Here is a 27489-nt window from a genome sequence, read left to right as displayed (position 1 = left end):
ATGCTTTTTGGGATTGTGAAACATCGGGATAGAAGGCATCAATGGAAAATTTTATTACAGTCACCTGACAGGGGAGGGAATCTGAAGTTCAACTAAAGTTCACCAGCCTAGGAAAGCAGGAAAAGGGCTGGGAAACTGGGAAACCTTGGGGCCTCCGATTTTATATTATTGGGGGGAAAAACCTCAAACTCATTTTCACAATTAGGCTCCTGATAAAACCAATAGTAAACCCCCTGAATGTGACTGTAGGACCAAACCGAATTTTGGCAAACACTAAACCTATACCAAGAGGTCTTGCCCTGAAAAACTTATGCCAAAGTCTATTCTCAAACCAGTGTTTGTTGACCTCCCAGTCCTTCCCCAGCAGGCTCTGCGCCCCCGTAGATCTGCTCTGGTCAAGGATGCTTAAAACCTTTCAGATTTTGACCAGTTCCCAACCAGAGCTAACCATCTTCTGCTGGTTGTGTTATTATGCCAGAAACCCTTTTTATGAAGATGTTGGTTTTATGTCTAAATATAATGAGTCCGAGAGAGACACTGCATGCATATGGTCCCAAGAGAAGAACCTTAACCATACAGACCATATCAGGACAGGGGACCTGCCTGGGAAAAGTTCCCTTGTCACATCAACATATTTGTAACCAAAATACCCTCATGGTGCATTCCAAATGGGTTATTTCCCCCTGAACAGGCATGGTGGGCCTATTCAACAGGGTTGACTCTGTGTGTGCATGGAGAGGTTCTTAATTCCCCTACTGCAAAGGAGTTCTCTATTCTAGTCCAATTGGTGCCATCCATAACCTATTATTCAGAGGAAATAGTGCTGAAGAACCTAATAGGGCATGTTGGGGGAGACATCAAAAGACAGAAGAGAGAAACTATTTCCCTAACGTTGGCTATAATTTTGGGAGCAGGGCTACCTAGTGCAGGCACTGGGATAGCAGCTCTAACATTGTAAGAGAATAACTATACAGCCTTATATTAGATACAGATCAAGACAGCCAATGCTTTGAAAAATCCATTGCACACCTAGAGTGAAATGTAGATTCCCTGGCTGAGATAGTTGAACAGAACATACAAGGGTTAGACTTTGTGTTCCTGCATCAGGGATCCACTTAGACTTGAACTACTTTTTCTTTCTTTTCCAGATATATTGGATTTTTTGCTAATATTCATTATAGAACAATATGTGAAATGTTCATAAAAAACATTCCTAAATGTTCCATAACCTTCCCAAACACTGTCTCTACCTGGAGACCAACTGTTTAAATATATTAGCCTACTCAAAATATTATATATTCAAATCATAATAAGACTGAAGCTATGGTGACAGCTAGAGGCGTAAATTGCTTCTGAGTAAAATTTTCACACTAAATGGACAACTGTGACCATAGAACAGGCACTGAGTTAACATGTCAGTGGTGGGCATAAATATACCACCTCCTGTTTAAACGTGTACACTGTGTTTAAACTGTAAGACAGAATTTGCAACACCTATTCCCTTGTTTGTCTTCCCAATATTTTATTATTGAATAAAGCTTACTTGTCTGAACTTTATTACTTGTCTATTTGGTTGTTATATAGGAGATAGGTTGCCAGGCATATTACTTCTATGACTTCTACCTTTTTGATTGCTAGTCTTAGTTGTTAACTTTACTGAATATTGAATTAACTGAAAGTGAAAAGCACTGGATATAAGTGATTTTCGGTTCATTACCTCATTTGAGGTCTAAAAACCTATCCTAACTCTGGGACACATATTCTTGTGCTAGCCTATGTAAAGCACATAGAAGACCCCTTTGGTTTTTGCCTTTTTGTCTTCATTCTCACAGGTATGCTTGTTCTTTTGAAGGTTTTAGAGTATATTTCTTTGAGAGCCCAACATATACTGAAGAACATCTGGGAAACTCAGTCTTGTGGACAGAAGATCTATTGGATTCCTTTACTATCTGACCATAGACATCTATTTTTAAATACCTGGGCTGGACCACAGTGTATAAATCCCTCTACAAACACACACACACACACACACACACACACACACACACACACACACACACACACACACACACATAATTATTCCAGTTTTTTCTTTAAAGAATTTTGACTACCATACCTAAAATCTCTAAAATTAAATTTATCTTCCTATATCCAATTACTTTCATGCTCCTGTTTTGAAGATATTCTAAACTATATCATACTATCAATTTTACTAATTATTTTATTTATTTATATTTCAAATGTGATCCCCTTCAGCATATTCCCTCCATGAGGCCCCTACCACACTTCCCTCCATTCTCTAAAATGTTACTCTCCCACCCACCTCTCTAGAATTCAACTTTTCTGGGGACATAAAGCTTCCACAGGACAAGCACACACCCTCATCGCACTGAGGCCAGACAATGCAATCCTCTGCTACATATGTATAGTAGGGGTTATGTACTAGTACATGTATGCTTTTTGGTTGGTGGCTTAGTACCTGAGAATTCTGGGAAATCTAGTTTTTTCATGGTGTTGTTCTTCCAATAGGGTTGTAATTCCCTTCAGTTCCTTCAGTCTTTGATCAAACTCTTCCATAGGGGTTCCTGGGTTTAGACCAATGATTGGCTGTAAATATCTGCATCTGTCTCAGTCAGTTGATGGCATAGCCTCTTTTAGGACAGTCATGCCATGTTCATGTCTGAAAGCATATCTTGGTCAATTAACAAATGGGACCTTCTGAAACTGAAAAGGTTCTGTAAGGCAAAGGACACTGTCAATAGGACAAAATGGCAACCTAGTAATGGAGAAAAGTTCTTTACTAACCCTACATCTGATCGAAGGCTAATATTCAAAATATACAAAGAATTCAAGAAGCTAGACTCCAAAAAAAAAAAAAAAACAAAAAACAAAAAACAAAAAACAACCTAATGAAAAAATGAGCTCTAGAGCTAAACAAAATTCTCAATTTAGGAATCTCAAAAGCCTGAGAAGCACCTAAAGAAATGTTCAACATCCTCATTTATTGTGAAATAAAAATCAAAACCACGCTGAGATTCCATCCTAAACCAATCAGAATGGTTGAGACCAAAATGTCAGGTGAAAATAGCTGCTAGAGCAAATGTAGATAAAAAAGAACACTTTATCTTTGCTAGTGGGATTGCAAAGTGTTTTCCAGATTCCATAATCTGGAAAATATTCTGGCATTTCTTCACAAAATTGGAAATAAGTCTATCTGAATATTCATATATACAACTTCTGGGCATATACCCCAAAATGATCTACCATATCATGAGTAAACCTTCAGTGTTTACAGCAGCCTTAATTATAATAGCGGGGGTTCAGGGACTATGCCGAACTTAGGAAATTAATCTGAACAGGTAAGAGAGTGCACCACAGAACTGGACAGCTTCTGGGACAGGCGGAGCCACAGAACCACTGAGGCAGCACGCTTTTCAGGCAATAGAAAGCCAGCCACCCTCCCAACCAAAGGACAGGTATCTGCCTGGTTAGGAAGGCCTCAGCCTCAGGAGCAGCAGATGCCACTTTGGTTCTGGGACGCCACCGAACTTAGGAACTTAGTCTGCACAGGTGAGAGTGTGCGCTTCTGGGACCTGCCAAGCAACACAGCTTCTGGAAAAGGTCCTGTTTTTGGCCCACTTCTTCAGCCAGGAGGAGGTCCAAACACAAGATAATCTGTGCACCTTCCCTGTAAGAGGAGAGCTTGCCAGCAGAGAGAGCTCTGAGCACTGAAACTCAGAGGAGAGAGTCTGTCTCCCAGGTCTGCTGATAGACGGTAACAGAATCACCAGAAGAACAATCTCTAAACAGAGTCAACTATAACAACTAACTCCAGAGATTACCAAATGGTGAAAGGTAAATGTAGGAATCTTACTAACAGGAACCAAGACCACTCACCATCATCAGAACCCAGCACTCCCACTTCGCCTAGTCCAGGGCACCTCAACACACCCGAAAACCTAGACCCAGATTTAAAAGCATATCTCATAATGATGGTAGAGGACATCAAGAAGGACTTTAATAACTCACTTAAAGAAATACAGGAGAACACTGCTAAAGAGTTACAAGTCCTTAAAGAAAAACAGGAAAACACCATCAAACAGGTAGAAGTCCTTACAGAAAAAGAGGAAAACACATCCAAACAGGTGAAGGAAATGAACAAAACCATACTAGACCTAAAAAGAGAAGTTGACACAATATAGAAAACTCAAAGTGAGGCAACACTGGAGATAGAAATCCTAGGAAAGAAATCAGGAACCATAGATTTGAACATCAGCAACAGAATACAAGACATGGAAGAGAGAATCTCAGGTGCAGAAGATCCCATAGAGAACATCGGATCAACAATCAAAGAAAATGGAAAATGCAAAAAGATCCTAACTCAAAATATCCAGGAAATCGAGGACACAATGAGAAGACCAAACCTACGGATAATAGGGGTGGATCAGAATGAAGATTTTCAACTCAAAGGACCAGCAAATATCTTCAACAAAATTATTGAAAAAAACTTCCCAAATCTAAAGAAAGAGATGCCCATGAACATACAAGAAGCCTACAGAACTCCCAATAGACTGGACCAGAAAAGAAATTCCTCCCGACACATAATAATCAGAACAACAAATACACTAAATAAAGAGAGAATACTAAAAGCAGTAAGGGAAAAAGGTCAAGTAACTTATAAAGGCAAGTCAATCAGAATTACACCAACTTTTTCACCAGAGACTATGAAAGCCAGAAGAGCCTGGACAGATGTTATACAGACACTAAGAGAACACAAATTCCAGCCACGGCTACCATACCCAGCTAAACTCTCCATTACCATAGATGGAGAAACAAAAGTATTCCACGACAAAAACAAATTCACATATTACCTTTCCACAAATCCAGGCCTTCAAAAGATAATAACAGAAAGAAAAAAAAAAACTAGGAAGGGAACCTTGCCCTAGAAAAAACAAGAAGGCTATCCCTCAACAAACCTAAAATAAAACAGCCACAAAAACAGAATGCCTACTTTAACAACAAAAATAAGAGGAACCAACAATTACTTTTCCTTAATATCTCTTAATTTCAATGGTCTCAACTCCCCAATAAAAAGATATAGACTAACAAACTGGCTACACAAACAAGACCCAGCATTTTGCTGCTTACAGAAACTCATCTCAGAGAAAAAGATAGACACTACCTCAGAATGAAAGGCTGAAAAACAATTTCCCAAGCAAATGGTATGAAGAAACAAGCAGGAGTAGCCATCATAATATCTGATAAGATTGACTTACAACCCAAAGTCATCAAAAAAGACAAGGAGGGGCACTTCATTCTCATCAAAGGTAAAATCCTCCAAGAGGAACTGTCAATTCTGAATATCTATGCTCCAAATACACGGGCAGCCACATTCATTAAAGAAACTTTAGTAAAGCTCAAAGCACACATTGCACCTCACACAATAATTGTGGGAGACTTCAACACACTACTTTCACCAATGGACAGATCAAGGAAACATAAAGTAAACAGGGACACAGTGAAACTAACAGAAGTTATGAAACAAATGGATCTGACAGATATCTACAGAACATTTTATCCTAAAACTAAAGGATATACCTTCTTCTCAGCACCTCATGGTACCTTCTCCAAAATTGACCACATAATAGATCACAAAACAGGCCTCAACAGATACAAACATATTGAAATTGTCCCATGTATCCTATCAGATCACCATGCACTAAGGCTGATCTTCAATAACAAAATAAATAATAGAAAGCCAACATTCACGTGGAAACTGAACAACACTCTTCTCAATGATATCTTGGTCAAGGAAGGAATAAAGAAAGAAATGAAGGACTTCTTAGAGTTGAATGAAAATGAAGCCACCTCATACCCAAACTTATGGGACACAATGAAAGCATTTCTAAGAGGAAAACTCATAGATCTGAGTGCCTCCAAAAGGAAACTAGAGAGAGCACACATTAGCAGCTTGACAACACACCTAAAAGCTCTAGAACAAAAGGAAGCAAATTCACCCAAGAGGAGTAGATGGCAGGAAATAATGAAACTCAGGGGCAAAATCAACCAAGTGGAAACAAGAAGAACTATTTAGAGAATCAACCAATCGAAGAGCTGGTTCTTTGAGAAAATCAACAAGATAGACAAACCCTTAGCCAGACTCACTAAAGGGCACAGGGAAAGCATTCTAATTAATAAAATCTGAAATGAAAAGGGAGACATAACAACAGATCCTGAAGAAATCCAAAAAACCCTCAGTTCCTTCTACAAAAGGCTATACTCAACAAAACTGGAGAACCTGGATGAAATGAAGAAGTGTCTAGACAGATACCAGGTACCAAAGTTGAATCAAGATCAGGTTAATGATCTAAACAGCCCGATATCCCCCAAAGAAATAAAAGCAAACCTTAATAATCTCCCAACCAAAAAAAAAGCCCAGGACGAGATGGGTTTCGTGCAGAGTTCTATTAGACCTTCAAAGAAGATCTACTCCTAGTTCTGCACAAACTGTTCCACAAAATAGAAACAGAAGGGACTCTACCCAACTCATTCTATGAAGCCACAATTACTCTGATACCTAAACCACAAAAAGACCCCACAAAGATAAATAACTTCAGACCAATATCACTTATAAATATTGATGCAAAAATCCTCAATAAAGTTCTTGTTAACCAAATCCAAGAACACATCAAAACAATCATCCATCCTGACCAAGTAGGTTTCATCCCAGGGACGCAGGGATGGTTCAATATACGGAAATCCATCAATGTAATCCAGTATATAACAAACTCAAAAACAAAAACCACATGATCATCTCATTAGAAGCTGTGAACACATTTGACAAAATCCAACACCCATTCATGATAAAAGTCTTGGAAAGATCAGGAATTCAAGGCCCATACCTAAACATGATAAAAACAATCTACAGCAAACCAGTAGCCAGCATCAATGTAAATGGTGAAAAGCTTGAAACAATCCCACTAAAATCAGGGACTAGACAAGGCTGTCCACTCTCTTCCTACCTATTCAACATTGTACTTGAAATCCTATCCAGAGCATTTAGACAACAAAAGGAGATCAAGGTGATACAAATTGGAAAGGAAGAAGTCAAAATATCACTTTTTGCAGATGATATGATAATATGTATACGTGACCCAAAAATTCCACCAGAGAACTCCTAAGCCTGATAAACAGCTTCAGTGATGTAACTGGATATAAAATTAACTCAATCCAGTCAATGGCCTTTCTCTTCACAAAGGACAAACATGCTGAGGAAGAAATTAGGGAAACAACACCCTTCTCAATAGCCACAAATAATATAAAATACCTAGGCATGACTCTTAGGAAGTAAAAGATCTGTATGACAAGAACTTCATGCCTCTGAAGAAAGAAATTAAAGAAGATCTCAGAAGATGGAAAGATCTCCCATGCTCATGGATTGGCAGGATCAATATAGTAAAAATGGCTATCTTGCCAAAACAATCTACAGATTCAATGCAATCCCCATCAAAATTCCAACTCAATTCGTCAACAAATTAGAAAGAGCAATCAGCAGATTCATCTGGAATAACAAAAAACCTAGGATAGCAAAAACTCTTCTCAAGGATAAAAGAACATCTAGTGGAATCACCATGCCCAACCTAAAGCTGTACTACAGAGCAATTGTGATAAAAACTGCATGGAACTGGTATAGTGACAGACAAGTAGACCAATGGAACAGAATTGAAGACCCAAAGAAAAACCCACACACCTATGGTCACTTGATCTTTGACAAGCAATCTAAAACCATCCAGTGGAAAAAAGACAGCATTTTCAACAAATGGTACTGGCACAACTGGCTGTTATCATGTTGACGATTGCGAATTGATCCATTTCTATCTCCTTGTACTAAGGTCAAATCTAATTGGATTAAAGAACTCCACATAAAACCAGAGACATTGATACTAATAGAGGGGAAAGAAGGGAAAAGCCTCGAAGATATGGGTACAGGGGAAAAATTCCTGAATAGAACAGCAATGGCTTGTGCTGTAAGATGGAGAATCGATAAATGGGACCTCATAAAATTGCAAAGCTTCTGCAAGGCAAAAGATGCCTTCAATATGACAAAAAGACCACAAACAGATTGGGAAAGGATCTTTACCTATCCCAAATCGGTAAGGGGACTAATATCCAATACATATAAAGAACTCAAGAAGGTAGACTCCATATATTCAAATAACCCCACTAAAAATGGGGCTCAGAACTAAACAAAGAATATGCCCCAGTACAGGGGAAGGCCAGGGCCAAAAAGGGGGAGTGGGTGGGTAGGGGAGTTGGGTTTGGTGGCTATGGGGGACTTTTGGTATAGCATTGGAAATGTAAATGAGCTAAATACCTAATAAAAATGGAAAAGAAAAAAAAAAAAGAAAATATATATATCATAAAATTCTGAAATATATAACCTAAGGTTGCTCTTTAAGTCCTTGAAAAAAAAAAAAAACAAAAGTTATAGTAAGAAGTAATAAAATCAAAGGCAGACATGAATGTGAACTAGAGCACAGAATAAGGCAACTCAAACAAAAAATACATTCTTTTAAAAGCTTAAAATAATAAAATCAAATAAAAAGTGTAAAATACAAAAGTGGGTGGTGAGTGGGAGATGCTAGATATACAAATGACATGAGAAAGAGAGACCAAGAGAGACGAAAAAAGGATTTTGGAGCTCTCCCAGGAACAGAAGGAAATTTGGAGATGTACTGTTTCTCTTTGCCCCATACAGGAGACATCCATAATTCTGGTTACATCAAGGTCTCTACCCTCTCTGTATTGTCTGTGTTTGATGCACCAGTCTTTCCATGTGTCAATTCGTGTCTGTTTTTGTTTTGTTGTCTGAACAACTGTTGTTCTGTTTCATGTTGAATAAAAATAGTTAAAACTTAAAAAAAAAAAAAAAAAAAAAGTTCTCACCAGAGGAATACCGAATGGCAGAGAAGCACCTGAAAAAATGTACAACATCCTTAATCATTAGGGAAATGCAAATCAAAAAAACGCTGAGATTCCACCTTCACACCAGTCAGAATGGCTAAGATGAATAATTCAGGTGACAGCAGATGCTGGTGAGGATGTGGAGAAAGAGGAACACTCCTACATTGTTGGTGGGATTGCAAGCTTGTACAACCACTCTGGAAATCAGTCTGGCGGTTCCTCAGAAAATTAGACATATTACCACCAGAAGATCCAGCAATACCTCTTCTGGGCATATATCCAGAAGATGTCCCAACCGGTAAAAAGGACATATGCTCCACTATGTTCATAGCAGCCCTATTTATAATAGCCAGAAGCTGGAAAGAACCCAGATGCCCCTCAACAGAGGAATGGATACAGAAAATGTGTTACATTTACACAATGGAGTACTACACAACTATTAAAGAGAATGTGAGTTTCCTTCATTCGGATTCCAGATTTGGAGTATAGGGGATGTGATTACTTGGCATTATTCTATTTTAATTCATTCATTCATTCACTCAACCCTGTCCACCTTCTTATTATTACACATCCCATATCTACTGACCATCCACTGTATCCAAGAGCATGTCCCCAAGCCACCTGATCTCTAAACACCCAGGGGCCTCTAGCCTCTTGAGACCTCAGTGCATCATCTCTGATTGAACAGAGATCAAATTTTTTTTCAGTGTATATTTTGGGGATAATCTAATAGTTGGTATATGCTTCCTGTTTGGTGGTCTATCATTTGGCAGAATTCTGGTCCAGAATAATTGAGACAGCAGGTCCTCCTAAAGGGATACTCTCCGCTTCAGCCTCCTTCAGTCTTTCTCCAATTCCCCAATGGTTCAGCAGATTCTGTCCATTGGTTGGTTGCAGACATATGCATCTGATTGTTTCAACTGCTCATTAGGTCTTCAGAAGTGCATTCATGCTAGTATTCACATTACAATTATGTGAATTCAGAAGCCAGCAGAGTTCGTGGACTGCAAGCAGGTCTTCTGAAAAAGCAATGCATGATATAATTACCTGAATTTTCTGGCAGTGCTCTTCAATATTGTCTTCTACGTGATGCAATATTCCACTCTCTTTCTCTATCTCTGTCTCTGTCTCTGTCCCTCTCTGTCTCTGTCTCTCTCTGTCTCTTTGTCTCTCTCTCTCTGTCTCTCTGTATCTGTCTCTGTCTCTGTCTCTCTCTCTCTCTCTCTCTCTCTTTCTCTCTCTCTCTCTGTCTGTCTCTCTCAATATCTATTCCTCTAACACTCAGTATGACTAATGATTCTCTTATCTTCTCTTCTACAAAGGGGATGATATTTTAATGTCATCTGCAAATTGTTATTCTGAATCGGAGTAGGGAAAGGACACTTTAAATCTGTTGTTACACCCAAGAGCATGGCTTTTAAAACCTGGTTAATCAGTAGAAGATGAGACAATGTATAGAAGAGGTTGCTTCTTTTGCTTTGGTTTGGTTTAGCTTTGTTTATTTCTGTTACACGCAATCATTAGAAGAAACTCTGTGAAATACTGCCTAATGCAAATTTCCTGAAGGAAAATAGGTACCTCAGAACCAAAATTATATTTCTCAGTTACAATATATAATATATATTATTAGAGATTTTTTTTCATTAAACCTTGAACAGAATTTTTCTCTGATCTTAACAAAACTGCAAAGTACATGGGGGATAAAGGTGCACACTCTCAGGTGTGCATGGAATGACAATATGTTGAAGACCTTATTAGCCTCCATGTCCTTACCCTATGTGCCATCTTGGAAAAAAAATATGCTGAAAGTCAAGAAAATGGCTTACTTGAATATGCCAGGGAGATTTCTAACTAAAATGTCACTGTGTATATCTCTAACACAAGGTAGACCTGGTATTGCAAGAGACAGAAAATGGCAGTAACATTGGTGCACTCTAGGATATGGGCCTGTTCTAAGTGTACATCAATAACAACAAAGAGAACGAAAAATTGCAGCCTAATTGCATAAAGGATATAGATATATCTATCTATTTATCTATAGATTATATAGATAGATAGATAGATAGATAGATAGATAGATAGATAGATAGATAGATAGATAGATAGATAGATAGATAGATAGATAGATAGTTATAATAATACACAATGATACACACACACACATATATATATATTATATATAATATAACACTTATAAGCATATACATATAATACATATATACACATATCCATCTGTTAAACAAATATGATATATGATATTTGTGCACAGCAAGATTTCAGTTTCATAATGATGATCACCTTTACATATAATCAAATGAATCTGACTTTTTTGTCTACTTCAATCTAATTTATATCACTCTTCATATATTAGAAACTCTTGATACATTTTAATAAATATCAGTAATCCTATTGCTGAATATAGAAAGGTTTGTTCCATTTTCTCTTCATTTTTGTCTTGGTTATATTGTTTAATTTCATATCCCATGTTATCTCCTGTTTTAGATTTCCCCCTGGAAATCCCTCATCTGACCACCTCACCTGCCTCCGAACCTGTGCTGTCCCATCAATTCACCCACTCCATTTCTATACTAGAAAATCCTACCGCCTGATTTTACTGGACTTAGGATCAGTTATCTACTTTCTCATTCACAAATGCTATTTCTGTGAGATGTAAACTTTACTGTTGTATAGTAAATTTGATATTGGTAAATGATCATGTCAAGAAAAACTAACTACAATCAAGCAGGATTGGTCCAACAGATTGTATATGTTCAGCAAGTTTACCCCATTCACTAGGTATTATGCCCATTGCAACAAGTTTAAGAAATGTTCCTGACCCAACTAGCAGCTGAAAGTGTCAGATGCAAACACTTGCACCCAACCAATGTCTTGAAGCAGTTGAACACTATTGTTGAATTAACTAAGTTTAAAAGATGGTGAAGAGGAGGGCAGCCCTGTAGAAGGACCAACAGTCTCAATTAACTTGCTCCCCCAAGATGTCTAAAACTCTGGACAACCAAGGAGACAAAATATGCCTGCTGATATGAGGCCTCAAGCACACATACAGAAGAGGATTGCTGGGTGTGTGTTCCATCTGAATAGATGCACCTAATTTTCAAGAGAATGGAAGTTCCAGGGGGTTTAGATTTCTGGTAGTTTAGAGGTGAGGTGTGGAGACATTTTTGTGGAGAGTATGAGGTGTGAAGGAGGTATGGGATGTGGAACAATTGGAGGGTAGATAGGGTGGGGAATAAAATCTGGACTGTAAATAGAAATAATTATAAAGAAAGAAAAAAAAGACAAAAGTTATTGCAATTGCACTGAATTGTGGAATATTAGTGGAGAGTGGTGTGTTCAAGGGTTTTATTTCCTTTTCTCTATAAAAATGCATTCATGGAAAGCAAGTATTAAGATTTTTAAGGATCCAGGACTATTTTGGAAACTGTTCAGAGAATGTTCTGCCAATGCTGAATATCTGAGTTCTGTTCCTCTATCGTCGTCTGCTATTTCATAACTGTTTTTGTGTCCCTTAAACTGCAGTTTGAGTATCAAGACGTTCTTTGCAAACATGACATCTTCAATCCAGTTTCAATGAGTAAAATGTGGATTTTAATGCAGGATGTATTCCTTAAAGGGATGTTTCTGTGGAGACTAACATGAAGAGACATTTTTTTAAATGATGATGCATTTTAGACCAAATTCTCATGCTGTTGATGGATGAATGTGAAGGATTTAGTGTAGCTGCAAACATACACTTATCTTTTTGGAAATGTTATTTTCTAGGATGTAGTAAAATCAAAATGTTGCCTCCATTTTCATCTATTTAGAATTTTCGGAGTCCAGGACCTCAATCTGATCCGGAAAATGAGGCCAGATTATCATAAAAATTGAATACACGATAATATCAGTTTTAACATTTTCTTTCCTAACAAAATGATAATTGCTTGTTGACATATTTACAAACTTTCTTTATTTTATTCTGTTTTTGTTTACATTCCTTTATCATATTTTTACAGTGGAGTAGTTATCCCAGTCTCAGCCTGCACCCTGACTTCCTCATCACATACCTCTGCCCTCATCAGCAATAGGATATCCACACATCCCAACCCCCACATATTCCCAATGCCTAGGACCTCAACTTTCTCTGGTGTTTAGGTGTGTCTTCTTCTATTGAGGCCAGGTCAGGCAATCCTTTCTGTATATGTGTCAGGGTCTCATATCCGCTGGTGTATGCTGCCTAGTTAGTGGCATATTATCTAAGAGATCTTAGTTGTCCAGAGTAGCTGACAGTGATGTTAGTCATTCTATTGGTCACACTCCTCAGCTTCTTCCAACTAGCTCCTTATTTCAAAAACAGGGTTCCCAAAATTCTGTCAATTGTTGGATAAGATATGTGTATATTTGAAAGCAGAAAAAAAAAAAAAGAATGATTTCACCTTAGAATACAGAGCCATATTTTGGAGAACACTGAAAAAAACAGAGAGTATTCTCTCATGAATATGTTCCTACTGGAAATAAGAAAAAGTGTTCTTATTTCATATTTGTTGATTCTTTAGGTTGATTTTTTTCTCTGATACTTTTATTTATAGCCCTATTTGACCTGGGACTTAATTTCTATGCAAGGTCATAGATTCAATTGCCAAATCCAATTTAATTGGAAAATAGCAGGACAGAAATCTTCATGAAAAAAAAAATGATGAATAACATTGAAATAAAAATTTGAGAACTTTATTTCTTCCAAAGGAAAAACGAAAGTAAATGAGTAAAGATTTTATGGAGAATGTACATTAGATTGGTGGATAAATATTTCTAGACATCACTGGATGAATAAATGTGAATTATTCCAAAACAAGATAAATGCAGTGTAAGTCAATAATTTAAAGAGATGTACCAAATTAATATTTGACAGTATTCCTGAGCTATGTGTTCAGATATCTGACTTCTATCTGACACCTTGGATAGAATTCAAGTCTGGTCTTATTTCAATGATGTAGATCTTGGGTGTAAAGATGCATCCAAGCATCACTGTACTGGATGCCAAGATTGAGAAGATCTCTACAGCAGCCATGACCATGCCCTTAGTCCTATGTGAGTCATGGAGGAAGGTGACATAAACACTGCAGAATCCTAGCACGACAAAGGTCAGGAACTTGGCTTCATTAAATGTTTCAGGAAAATTCTTTGCCACGAAATCCACAGTGAAGCTTCCAAGGGCAAGGCAGGTCAAGTATCCCAAAATTCAGTAGAATGCAGTAACTGAACCCTTGTTGCACAAAATGATTATCATTATCATCAATATCAACAAATATCAATATCAACAAAAGGAGGAGAAACTGAGAGCCAGATTACCCACAGAATACATTGATATGGAACATATCAGAAGGATGTATTTCATTGAACCTGATAAAAGAAGGTTCCTTAAACCTCTTCCAGGTTCTGTGATTATGAAAGCCAAACTACAATGATTGTTTTGGCAAGCAATGTGGAAACAGACACCATGAATACAATTCCAAAAGTGATTTGTTGTAAGGCTACATTTTTTTCTGTTAGGAAGACCAATGAAGAAAAAGGAGCATGAGAAAATGGAACATGAGTGACATGAGTAGCTGATGAGAAATGTGGAAAGACATAGAAGGAAGGACAGGAAGCAAGTTAGAGAGTAAGAAAGGTTAAAGCTTAGAGAAAGAGGTGAAAGCTTAGAGAGAGTAAGGATTGTAAAAGTTGAGAGAGAGAGAGAGAGAGAGAGAGAGAGAGAGAGAGACAGAGACAGAGACAGAGACAGAGGGAGGGAGGGAGGGAGGGAGGGAGGGAGGGAGGGAGAGAGGGAGGGAGGGAGGGAGAGAGAGATAGAGAGAAAAGAGAGATAGAGAGAAAGAGAGAAAGAGAGAAAGAGGGAGACACTGAGGTAGGGCCAAGTAGCCTCTCATATATTGGGCTTGCTATCTTGCTGTTGCTAGGTAACTGGAAGGAATCTAACCTGAAGATCAGAAGCTTTGGTCATTTTGTATATAACTTCTAGCCATTACCCTATCCTGAGCAGGGGTGCCTGTGGGTTGGGTAAATTCACCAGGGGCCAGTGTTCCAGAAGTACTGAGGAAATGCCTTCCTTCCCATGTAGGTGAAAATTACGACCCATTAGGTTTCATCAGGTTTAAGGACTTCAGCATGACTGGAGACCAGGCATTTGGTACATAGCCCAATGCCCCAAGCTCAATGATCAAATTTAACTCTAGCATCCAGAGTTTGTGGTTTCTCAGCAAAACAACAGCACAGACGATGTGAGTTTGAAACTCTGGAGACTTCCACCATATGAAATCAAGGCATGGAGGTTGGGTTTGGTAAAATGATCTAGAAGAAATCTGTAAAACAGTGAAAGGACAATTGAAAAGACTCATATGGAAAAGATCAGCAACAGGGAATGCCTCAGGAGACCATCCTTGTATTCATAGCTTCTCAAGACAAAATTCAAATGACCAATAGTACTGGAGGAGAGTCTGTGAATGCATCAGGGAGGGGAGAGTAAGTGTTAGGAGGGAGGGTGAGATAGAGAAAAAAGTAGAAGGAGAAAAAGAAAGAGAACGAGAAGGGAAAGTAGAAGGAGAAGAATATGGAGAGGGAGAACAGAAGAAGGAAGGGAAGAGGAAGGGGTGGAGCAGGATGACAAGGAGAAAGAGATGGAAGAAGAACAAAAAAAGAAGAGGAAAATGAAAAAGAAGGAGCAGGAGGGGAGGAGAAGGAGAAAAGGAGAAGGTGAAATAAGGAGGAGAGAAGGAGAGAAGAAGAAGGAGAGAGGAGGAAGAGATGGGGAAGGAGAAGAAGTAGAAGAAGATGTGGAAGAAGAACCAAAAGAAGAAAGAGGGAGAGGAGAAAAAGATTGAGAAGGAAGAAGAAAGAAGGAGAAGAAAGAAGAAAGAAAAGTAGAAAAAAAGAAGAAAGAGGAGGAGGAGGAGGAGGAAGAGGAGGAGAAAAGAGAAGGAGAAGGCAAAGAAGGAGAAGAAGTAGAAGGAGGAGAAGGAGAACATGGAGAAGAAATGAGAAGAGATGAGAGGTATAGTTAGGCAGACACAGACAGAGAAACACAGACACACAGAGAGTCGTGCACATAAACATTCACACAGAGACACACAAGTAGGCACAGAGACAGAGAAAATATACATATAAAGAGAGACATGCACAGAGACATTCACAGAGATACACACATTTACACAACTTAATTAAGAAGTATTTACAAAAATATATCTATGAAATTACAAGGATATTAAGTACTAAATTATGTGAGCATTGAGGAGGAATGAGATCCAAACAAATTTTGCAAGTCCTGCAACATTCTGCATGCTTCCACACAGCTTTAGCTGTGGGAGTATCAGTTATAGGGCTGTAACTTTTGTTTTTTTCATTTATAATTTACTGTGAATCTCCTTTCTCCACCATTCAATATGGTCAGTAGTTTCCATGTCGAATGACTTTCCAATGCATGGCATCTAGTGAGAAAGAGAAAACAATTTAAAAAAAAAGAGTCTCTATGCTGGAGCCAACTGTACAAACAATTTGTAGTTATTCTCCAAATGCAGGGCCCAAAGAACTCAGAGGCTCCTCTAGCTTTTACACAGATCTTAAGTTTGGTCCCCCAGCATCACTGAGAACCTATTGACAATTCTCACTCAGGTCATAAAGCTATGGAGCATTCCAATGTATTGAGTTCCAGAGAAAAAGCCATTTGTAAGCTTATCTCTCTAAAAGTGAAGATTGCGCTGAAAATTATGAAAAGTGAGAATAATTTTAAATATGAAAAAACATTCCACACACACACATTAAAATAATACATGTAGACAAAATTGACAGCAATCTATATGACACAATACCCACATACACGAGAGGGGAAGGGGCAGGGGGAGAGGTGGAGAGACATATGTATACTTACAATACTTTTTTTTTTTTAGTCAAGTTGTCAAAACTGACACAATCAATGTACAGGAAGAGATGTATATGGCAAACACTGGGGACAGACTATCATGATAAGGACAGCATAGGAGGAAACAACAAGTTGATCTGTGGCATTGAGAGCCTGAATGGGCCCTTCTACATTTGGTTGGATTTAGAATCCAAGATTTAGTTCAGAACCAGCCAGCTCCCTCCTTGTCCCAGTGATCTACTTTTGCTGGGGCACAGTCACAAAGGTTCCACAACATTTCTAGACAGTTTTCCCAGTTTTAGACAACTGGGACTGTGGGAGATATAACCCCCCCATCTTAATTAAACTAAGCCACGCAAATGCAAAATATTTTTGAAAACAGTTTAATTTCAATTTTGGAAAGAGAACAGAGAGCTCTACAATGATATGGACTGAATTAGTCTTTAGGTTCCATTGTGCACCCTAAATTAAATATAGTGTAAAAGATTCTGTTTTCTATGTAGCAAGTGAGGGCTGAAAACAACACACTAATGGAGATAAAATGCAAAAAACTGGGATATACAGTAACAATTCAAAATGACACTGTGAAAAACGATGTATTTATACATGTTAACTGTCCTATTGACCACAGTGTCATTCATCATTGTGTTAGGGGATCCAATCTAGTGATTAATCATCAGGGTTTGACAGTAAAATCTTTAGGCTCAATACACCAGACATTAGCTGGAAAATGATTTACAAGAATGTAATGACCTTTGGTGTCTTCTCTGTGAATCTGTTGTATGGATGCCCTGTCGTTGGTTGTTTTAGTTGTTAGTGTTGTTTTAAAATAGAAATATTGAATGCAAAAGCAAGTTGCAGGAGCCCAAAATGTCTTTGCATCCTCTCTTTCTCCTTCCCATCACTTTCTAATTTTCCCAATCCCCACATTCATTCAAAATACAGAATTTCAAAAAATAAAGAAACTCATTAATCATCTTTACTTTGTGCTTGCATGCTGGTTGCAATTATCTTGTAAGCATTAAAAATCAGGCTAACATACTGCCTATGTTCAATAGGGTTTCATTGATGTGAAGCTACATCATGACTCAAGAAACACTTATAGGGAAAATTTAATTGATGTTGTCTTACAGTTTCAGAGGGTCAGTATATTATTATCTTGATAGGAAGAATGGCAGCATCCAGGAAGAGTCGGTGCTGGGGAAGGAACTAATTGGTCTATATCTTAGTCTGAAGGCAACCAGGAGGAAGTTTGTGGCCATAGGTAGCAAGGAAGAGGATCGATTTTCGTCACTGAGCAGAGATTGTGCACTACATAAAAGCAAGCCTACACAATGATACACTTCCTCAAACAAGCCAACACCTTGTAATAGTGCCACATCCCATGGGCAAAAGATATTCTAATCAACACACTGCATCATAGGAAAATGGTAGAGAGACATAAAGAAAGATACTGCATGATTGCATTCCTCTAGTCACAAGTGCTACATACCTACACGTTAATATGCACACACACACACACACACACACACACACATAAACACACACACACACACACACACACACACACACACACATGCCTATCTGATATGCATAATAATAATGTGCAGTCTCGGGTCCTGTGCGATTGGATTGGACCAGGTGCTGTGTTCCACTCACCAGAGGTCTTAGGATCCCGTGGTGGATCCTGTGTGTGTCCTTGGGGGTGTCCAGAGACACCCCTGGCAAGGGACCACGGTGTTCCCTTGATGTACTTCTGTTGTCCAATTGCTCTGGCTAGGATTTCAAGTGCTATATTGAACAGATAGGAAGAAAGTGGACAGTCTTGTCTAGTCCCTGATTTTAGTCGGATTGGTTTTAGTTTCTCTCCATTTAGTTTGATGTTGACTACTGGTTTGCTATATATTGCTTTTATTATGTTTAAGTATGGGCCTTGAATTCCTGATCTTTCCTTGATTTTTATCATGAATGGGTGTTGGATTTGTTTAAATGATTTCTCAGCATATAACGAGATGATTATGTGGTTTTTGTTTTTGAGTTTCTTATGTAGTGGATTACGTTGATGTGTTTCCTTATATTAAACCATCCCTAAATCCCTAGGATGAAGCCTACTTGATCATTATTGATGATTTTTGTGATATGTTCTTGGATTCAGTTTGCATGGACTTTATTAAATATTTTTGCATCGATATTCATAAGGGAAATTGGTCTGAAGTCTTCTATTTTGTTGGGAATTTATGTGGTTTAGTTATCAAAGTAATTTTGGCTTCTATAGAATTAATTAAATAGAGTACCTTCAGTTTCTATTTTATGGAATAGTTTCGGGACAGTTGGAATTAGTTCTTTTTTGAAGGTCTGATAGAACTCTGCACTAAACCCATGTGGGCTGTCCTGGGCATTATTTGGTTGGGAGATTATTAGTGACTGCTTCTATTTCTTTAGGGGGTATGGGGCTGTTTAGATCTTTATTCTGATCTGGATTTAACTTTGGTATCTGATTTCTGTCTAGAAAATTGTCCATTTTGTTCAAGTTTTCCAGTTTTGTTTAGTATAGCCTTTTGTAGTAGTATCTGATAATGCCTAGGTTTTCCACAAGTTCTGGTCTTATGTCTCCCTTTTCATTTCTAATCTTGTTATTTAGGATACTATCCCTGTGCCCTGTAGTTCGTCTTGCTAAGAGTTTATCTATCTTGATACTATTTTCAAAGAACAGGCTCCTGGTTTGGTTGATACTTTGAATAGTTCTTTTTGTTCCCACTGGTTGATTCCAGCCCCGAGTTTGATTATTTTCTGCTATCTACTCCCCCTTGTAAATTTGCCTCCTTTTGTTCTAGAGCTTTTAGATGTGCTGTCAAGCTCTTAGTGTGTGCTCTGTCTGGTTTTTTTTGTGGTGGCATTCAGAGCTGTTGGTTTTCTTTGTGGGACTACATTCATTGTGTCCCATAAGTTTGTGTATATTGTCCCTTCATTTTCATTAAACTCTAAAAAGTGTTTAAGTTCTTCTTTATTTCTTCCTTGACCAAGTTATCATTGAGTAGAGTGTTGTTCAGTTTTCACGTGAATGTTGGCTTTCTATTATTTATGTTGTTATTGAAGATCAGCCTTCTTCCATGGTGATGTGATAGGGTGTATGGGATACTTTCAATATTTTTTTGAGTCCTGTTTTGTGACTGATTATATGTTCTATTGTGGAGAAGATACCATGGTGTTTCGAGAAGAAGTTATATCCTTTTGTTTTAGGGTAAATGTTCTGTAGATATCTATTAAATCCATTTGTTTCATAACTTCTATTATCTTCAATGTATCTCTGTTTAGAGTCTATTTCCAGGATCTTTCTATTGATAAGAGTGGGTTATTGAAGTTTCCCACTATTATGGTGGGCAGTGCAATGAGTGATTTGAGCTTTACTAAAGTTTCTTTAATGAATGTGGATGCCTTTGCATTTGGAGCATAGATATTCAGAATAGAGGGTTCATCTTGGAAGATTTTACCTTTCATGAGCATTAATTGTCCCTCTTGTCTTTTTTGATATCTTTGGGTTGGAAATTGATTTTATTCTATATTAGAATGGCTACTCCATCTTATTTCTTCAGACCATTTGCTTGGAAAATTGTTTTCCAGCCTTTTACTATGAGGTAGAATCTGTTTTTTTACCTGAGGTGGGTTTCTTTTATGCAGCAAAATGTTGTGTATTGTTTATATAGCCAGTCTGTTTGTCTATTTGTTTTTATTGGTGAATTGATTCCACATTAAGGCAACTTCAGACCAACTTCTCTTATGTATATCAATGCAAAAATACTCAATAAAATTCTCCCCAAACTAAAAGGGCTATTAGGTTCTTTACTGAGAGTCAAAACTGCAATGAGAACTTCCAGTTTTCCAAATGTCTCTGACTAATTGCTCTTTGATAGTAACTAGGCTTTCTCCTACTCAGAGCACATTACAAGAGGTTGTATAACAATTAACCAAAGGTCATCAGAAGGGAACTAATGATTTATTATAGGTTCTAGGGTAAAAGATAAAATATTGATTGGGTTTACCTACACAAAACTTCACTAACATCTTAGTTATGGTTTGATACCTTCAGTGAACCTGTTGATCTGAGACAGTTGTTGAACTTTGTAGCATGTGGTCATGTATTCTGAAATATGTATAAGTGCTGAGGACAAAGAGACGAGGAACATCTAGAGAAAAGATTTTTTTTTTGCCTTTCTCCACTTAGACTATTTTTTTCCTTTTGCCCACTTAGAAGAATTTTTCCCTTTCCCCACTTAGGATCTTTCTGCTTTTCCCCTTATATAACTTTCATAGGAAATTTTTTATAACTTAGTAATAACTTCTATAATCACTTCTCTAAATTCCTTCTCTTCCAGTGACATCTGGTTAGTAGGCTCAAAATTAGAGCCCAGCAATTCCTGCTGAGCTAGAAAAAAGGCTGCATTGCTTAATCCTCCTCTTAGGCTACAGGTGTTAATCGCCTAAGCCAGCCTACCCTCAGAAAGACCCAGTACTTTTTAGAAGTTATCATCAGCATTTCAGGACAATGAGAGAGCTAGAAAGCCCTGGGACACTTAGATTTTAAAGGCATTGCCAGGGTCCTACTCTGTGACTCCACTGCTATCCTGGCTCAGAGCAATCCTGGACCTCAAACTCTACTATAGAGAAGAAGTGATTTAAAAAAAAAAACTACATGGTATTGATACAGAGACTGACAGATGAATCAGTGGACTAGAACTGAAGATCCAGAAAGAATGCCAAATATTTATGGACCCTAGATTTTTGACAAAGAACCAAAAAAAAAAAAAAAAAAAAAAAAACGATGGAAAAAAGAAAGGATTTTCAATAAATGGTGATGTTCTAATTTGCAGTCTGTATGTTGAAAAATAAAAATAAATCCATACTTATCACTTTGCACAAAGCTCAGTTTCAAATTGAACACGATTATCAACATAAAATATGATACACTGAATCTAATAGAAGATAAACTCATTGACACAGAGGGAAATGTCCTAAACACATATCCCATGGTTCATGCTCTAAGATCAACAATTCATAAATGTAATATAATAAACTATTTTAGATCATCTCCCCATTAATGTAACAATCACTGTAGTCATCAAATGGTTTCCATGTAAGATTTGAGGCAATTACCATATTAACCTTTTTTTTTTTTTAATTTGGTTGGTTAATTGTTTGGGGGGTATTCAATTTGAAATGAACAGGAGATCATTTCCTACCTGCGAACAACGTGGAGGGAGTCAGTTCAGGAAACAGATAGCTACTACAGATAATAAATAAATAAATACTCCAAATGAAGGCAATTTTTAAACCTTTCATAGCATGGCAAAAAACACTTTAGTCATTTACAGACCAAAAGCTAGAACCTCTTTGTAGTGTGGGCATTGGGCTTAGCAGCCTAGTCTCAGTATACTAACATACTAGGAAATTATCATAAAAAAATACACTGAATAGTTTGTCTTTAGATCTTTAAAAACTTCAGAAATACTTATCAAAATAAAAGACTATAATAAATTCAACAGAATAAGTTTCATTTTCTTTCAACAAAAATTTAGGCTTTTTATAATAATAAATATTTGTTATGAGTAATTCTAGCTCATTTGGTCATAAATATATATGTTTTTAGGAAAATAATTCTAAAAACTTAAAATTTATGTTTTGTATTATTATGTATAACATTGGCAAATTAGATAAGACATGCTCATTCATGTTAAACTCATAAATCTACTCCTATTTATTGAATCTTTTAAAAATCAGAAACCTCCCTAGGCAAGATCTTAAACTAATGTTCCCACTTATGCCATGACATTTTTAGCAGATATTTAAATGTATTAACTGATCTACTAATGAGTAGAAATCTGAAAGACCAGAATCTCTGTTACCTTTCACATAATGATTCTATTCAATGTAAACTATGACTACAATTAGAAAAATACCCAAATCCTAAAGTCAAATCCTCACCTCTTTTATCAGTCATAGAAAATATTTTAATAGCTATGGTACTGTAATCTGTAATCCCAGCACTTGGCAGTTGAATGAAGGAGGATCAAGGCCTTTGACTGTCCATAGCTACATAGCGAGTTTGAGGTCAGCATGAGTAATGTAGGACTGTCTCAAATAAACCTGTCCCCTACAAATCAAACAGAAATCTAATGTTAGTATAAAGATATAAAAAAGTAAATATTTCTGTCACTTCAGTAGGAAAATGTTGACCAGAAATACTAAAATAAATGTACAATTGCAATTTTTTTACTATATTTTTGAAGGGAAAACTATTGAAATCTGGATATCCATAGAGTTCCCTGTTTAGAACATTATCCTGACAGCATATAGCCCAGAACTGGTAAGAAGCAAGGCTTGGAGAATCACAGGAGTTGCCTTGCCCAGACTTTAGAGATGGCAGCAAATAACTGTAAGTATCACCTGTTTTTTTAGACTGAGGAAGTTCAATTGATGATGACATGTTCCAATATAATAATAGAAAAACAAACAAACAAACAAATAAAAAACTATTATTTCTGCTTTAGATCTTGGCAGGGCCATTCTAGCCCCATCGTTTGACAAAAGCACAACACAGCTCAGAAAATTGTTTTGATGACATCAACAATTGTCAGACTTAAAATCTATCGATGTGCTTCAAACATCTCTCATCTTCTGGTGTTATACATGGTGGTATTTATGAGACCTCTAAATGATCCCTAGGATTAGGAGCATAGTGTGTAGAGTTGGGAGTGGATATATAGACTGGAGAGATAAAATGGGAAGCATAGTGATCCTTGGATTGCCTGTGCCACATACCTTTGCAGTTGTGCTAATAGATTCAGTGCAGATTGCCAATACCTTCTATGAGCACTACCCTAGCACACAGTACAGTGCTTTCTATTCTTTTTCCGGGCTTTTGCCTGTGAGAGGGAATGTAGCTTGGAAACTACTGGTTGGTGTGTGGAAGATAAAAATCATTGGATCGGTTTAAAGCTATGGGAGCTGCCAGTTAATAGGCTAAGCTTCAGACTACATCCTTCCAATGGATAACTAGGGTCCAGTCTAGATGAATTTCTGGATCCCCAGGATACATGAATAGCATGCAGTATTCTAGAGTAGTATCCAGCTTAATGATACTTCTGTTGCTCTTGTGTCTTTCCCTCTTCTGTATCCCACAAGTTCATTCCGCTTTCTTGGCATGACTCACAAATGAGCATTGTGTATTAACCTGTGATATATGAGAGGAGTTGTCTGAATAGAGATGAAATATTGAGTCATGGCAAACAAAACTGTGGAAATGGAAACCATCCAGGGGCAAATGTTGTAAAATTAACATAGTCTGTGAAAGAAAAATGCTTTTGCTTTCAGAAGGAGAGTGAATGGAGTTTTTCACTAAGCTGGAAGGGGGCTAATAAAGACCTTTTTTAACTGGAGAATTTAATAAGAATTAACCAAAACCCAGGTGCAATTATTCTTACAGGAGTGAACTGGATAGATGGGTAGAGTTTGGCTAGTATAAGATACTTGATTTAATGACTTTTGAGGTCCTTTTTCGAAATCATGATCAATAAATTCTGCCCTCTGTGACATTTCTACTATATTTGTTTGAAAGATGAATGAACTAGGATACATAGATATAACTTTATATTATAGTTCTTGAACTTTCATGATGTGACAATTAAATCTGTATGATCAGGACATATTGTAGAGCTCTGCATTAGGCACACATAATCTATAGCTCCTGGGGACATACACGCAAATGAACAAACATGACTTTATAGTGTTTCTTGTTTTCAGAATGGAATACATTTTATAAATAATCTAAAAGCAATAGGTTCAGTTTCTATGTTCTTAGAGATAGAACCTTAAAGACCCTAAAAACTCTAAAAATTAAAAAAGAAAAAAGAAGAGAAAAGAAAATAAACTTGAAGCTTTAAATAAACAACAAAAACCCTAAAAACAAACAAACAAACAAACAATAAAAAAAACATAATTTTTTTTGAAAAAATAAAACTAAAAGAACCTAAAACCCTAAACAAACAAACAAACAAACAAAAAAATCTAGATCTCTACAAAGACCCAAAAAAACAAAAAATCATTACCACAAACAAACAAACAAACAAGGAAAGAACAATAACCACACTAAGCCTTAAAAAAAAAATCTCGCCAAATACACTGAGAACAACCCTAAAATCATTTTAAAAAACGTAAAAAAAAACCCTAAAACAATAAAGCAAAACCTAAAACCCTAAAAACGCTAAAATTATTAAACAAACACTAAATGACCGAAAAAAGCTATTTTTTTAATCTTAATAAACATTTTTAAAACCCTACAATTCTATAAATAAGAAAACACAAGAACTCTAAAAAGACCCTAAAAAAATTATAAAACCCTAAAAAAAAATCCAAAACTCTACAAGTCTAGATCCCTAATGAGACAATAAAAAAAAAATTAAAAAAAAAAAAAAGATAATGAAAAGATACAAAACCACCACCCCAACAACTACAAATTCTTCTGCCTTAAAAAATCGCCAAAAACACTGGAAAAGAAAATCATTTTACAAACCTTATTAAAAAAAATGCTTAAAACAATTTTTAAAAATTCCTTAATTAAATTAAAAAACAAAACTAAACTAAAAAATAAAGAAAAACCCTAAAATTCTAAAACAATCTCAACAACAGTAAAAAGACCCAAAAGAACTGTAAAACCCTAAAAAAGGTTTTTTTAAAAAGTTCTAAAAACACATCAAAACTCTGAAACTCAAAAAAAAAAAACTTGAAAACCCGCTTAAAAAAGCAAAACAACAAAAACAAACAAATAGACAAATAAAAAACAACAACAACAAAACACCTACAATACCCTGAAACACTAACTAAAATCCTGAGACTATAAAAACAAACCTACCGCCCCCAAAAGGCTTACAAAACCCTGAAACATTAACTAAAATCCTAAGATACAAAAATAATCCTAAACCCATAAAAAAAAGCAAACACACACACAAGAAAACAAAAAACCTTTTCAAAATTCTAAAACCCTATAAAACACTAAAAGTATAAAAAGAAACAAAAACAAAACAAAACAAAACAACAAGAAGATCAAAAACACACAAAAAACTACAATTATCCTAAAATTATTCATAAACCCTAAAAAGCCCTAAAACCTGAAATACCTTAAATTTCTAGGAGAAATCAAGATCTAAAATAAATAAATACATACATAAATAAACACATAAATAAATACATAAATAAACAAACAAACCTCAACCCTACCAAAAACAAACAAACAAACAAACAAACAAACAAAAAACTTGTAAGGACAAAACAACCTCCCAAATTTAAAACCATTAAAACCCTAAAACTCTAAATAACCCAAAGGGCTTTACCCTCCTGCACCTCCCCCCCCCCAAAAAAAAAACCTCGAAAACTGTAAAATACTAAAAAGCCCGAAAAAAAAAGCCTAAAACATTAGAAGAAGTAAATAGAAAAAAAAAATCTAGAATCTTTAAACAAATACTGAAATAGTCCTAAAATCAAAAAAAAAAAAAAAAAAAAAAGAAAAGAAAAGAAAAGAAAAAGAAAAGAAAAAGAAAAAGAAAATTCTGAAAACACACCTATCAGCTAGGCAGTCATTCAACTTACATATTTTAGCCTGCTTCTGAGTGCTGGTATTAAAGGGGAATAAAACTATACTTGACTCCTTTTTGTTTGTATAATTGTTTTCTAAAAGATTTTTTTTCTCTGTGGGTGAGTATATGTGTTTGTGTGTGTGTGTGTGTGTGTGTGTGTGTGTGTGTGTGTGTGCGTGTGTGTGTGTGTCTGTGTGTGTGTGTGTTGTCCAAAGAGGTCATCAGATCGTCTAGAACTAGAATTGCAGGTGGTTGTGAACAACCATGTGGGTGTTAGAATTTGAACCCTGGTCCTGTGCAAAAGCAATCAGTGGGCCTAAGCAGTGAGCTATCTCCTCAGTCCTTTCTGCTTGCTCTAATCTCTACTTCACTATTCATCTTGCCCAAATATGTCTTTAATTCTTACTTCTTCTGTCTTTTTTTCTGTGATGAATTCTTGTTTGCTTTTCTCTTGCTTCTCCAATTACAGCACCAAGATTCTGCATTTCCTTTTGTTTTGGAAGATTCTCAAGGAATCCTAAATCCAGATTTTAGGGCAGTTATTTAAAATTCTTGCTGGTGATTCTGACAATGGTTTCCTCATTTTTTAAAAAATTAGGTATTTTTTCATTTACATTTCCAATACTATCTCAAAAGTCCCCACATACCCACCTCAACCACACCCCCACCACCACCACCACATCTTGTCCCTGGCATACCCCTGAATTAAGGCATATAAAGTTTGCAAGACTGATGGGGCTCTCTTTCCAATGATAACCAACTAGTCCATCTTCTGATACAACTGCAGCTAGAAACATGAGCTCTGATATGCTGCTAGAAAAATGAGCTCTGGGGGTTTCTTTAGTTCATATTGTTGTTCCACTTATGGGATTGCAGACCCCTTTAGCTCCTTGGGTACCTTCTCTACCTCCTCCATTTCGGTCCCTGTGATTCATCCAATAGCTGACTGTGAGCATCCACTTCTGTGTTTGCTAGGCCATGGCAAAG

The sequence above is a fragment of the Mus musculus genome, chromosome Y (assembly GCF_000001635.26).
Source record: "Mus musculus strain C57BL/6J chromosome Y, GRCm38.p6 C57BL/6J".
Lineage (NCBI taxonomy): Eukaryota > Metazoa > Chordata > Mammalia > Rodentia > Muridae > Mus > Mus musculus.
This window is presented reverse-complemented; position numbering follows the sequence as displayed.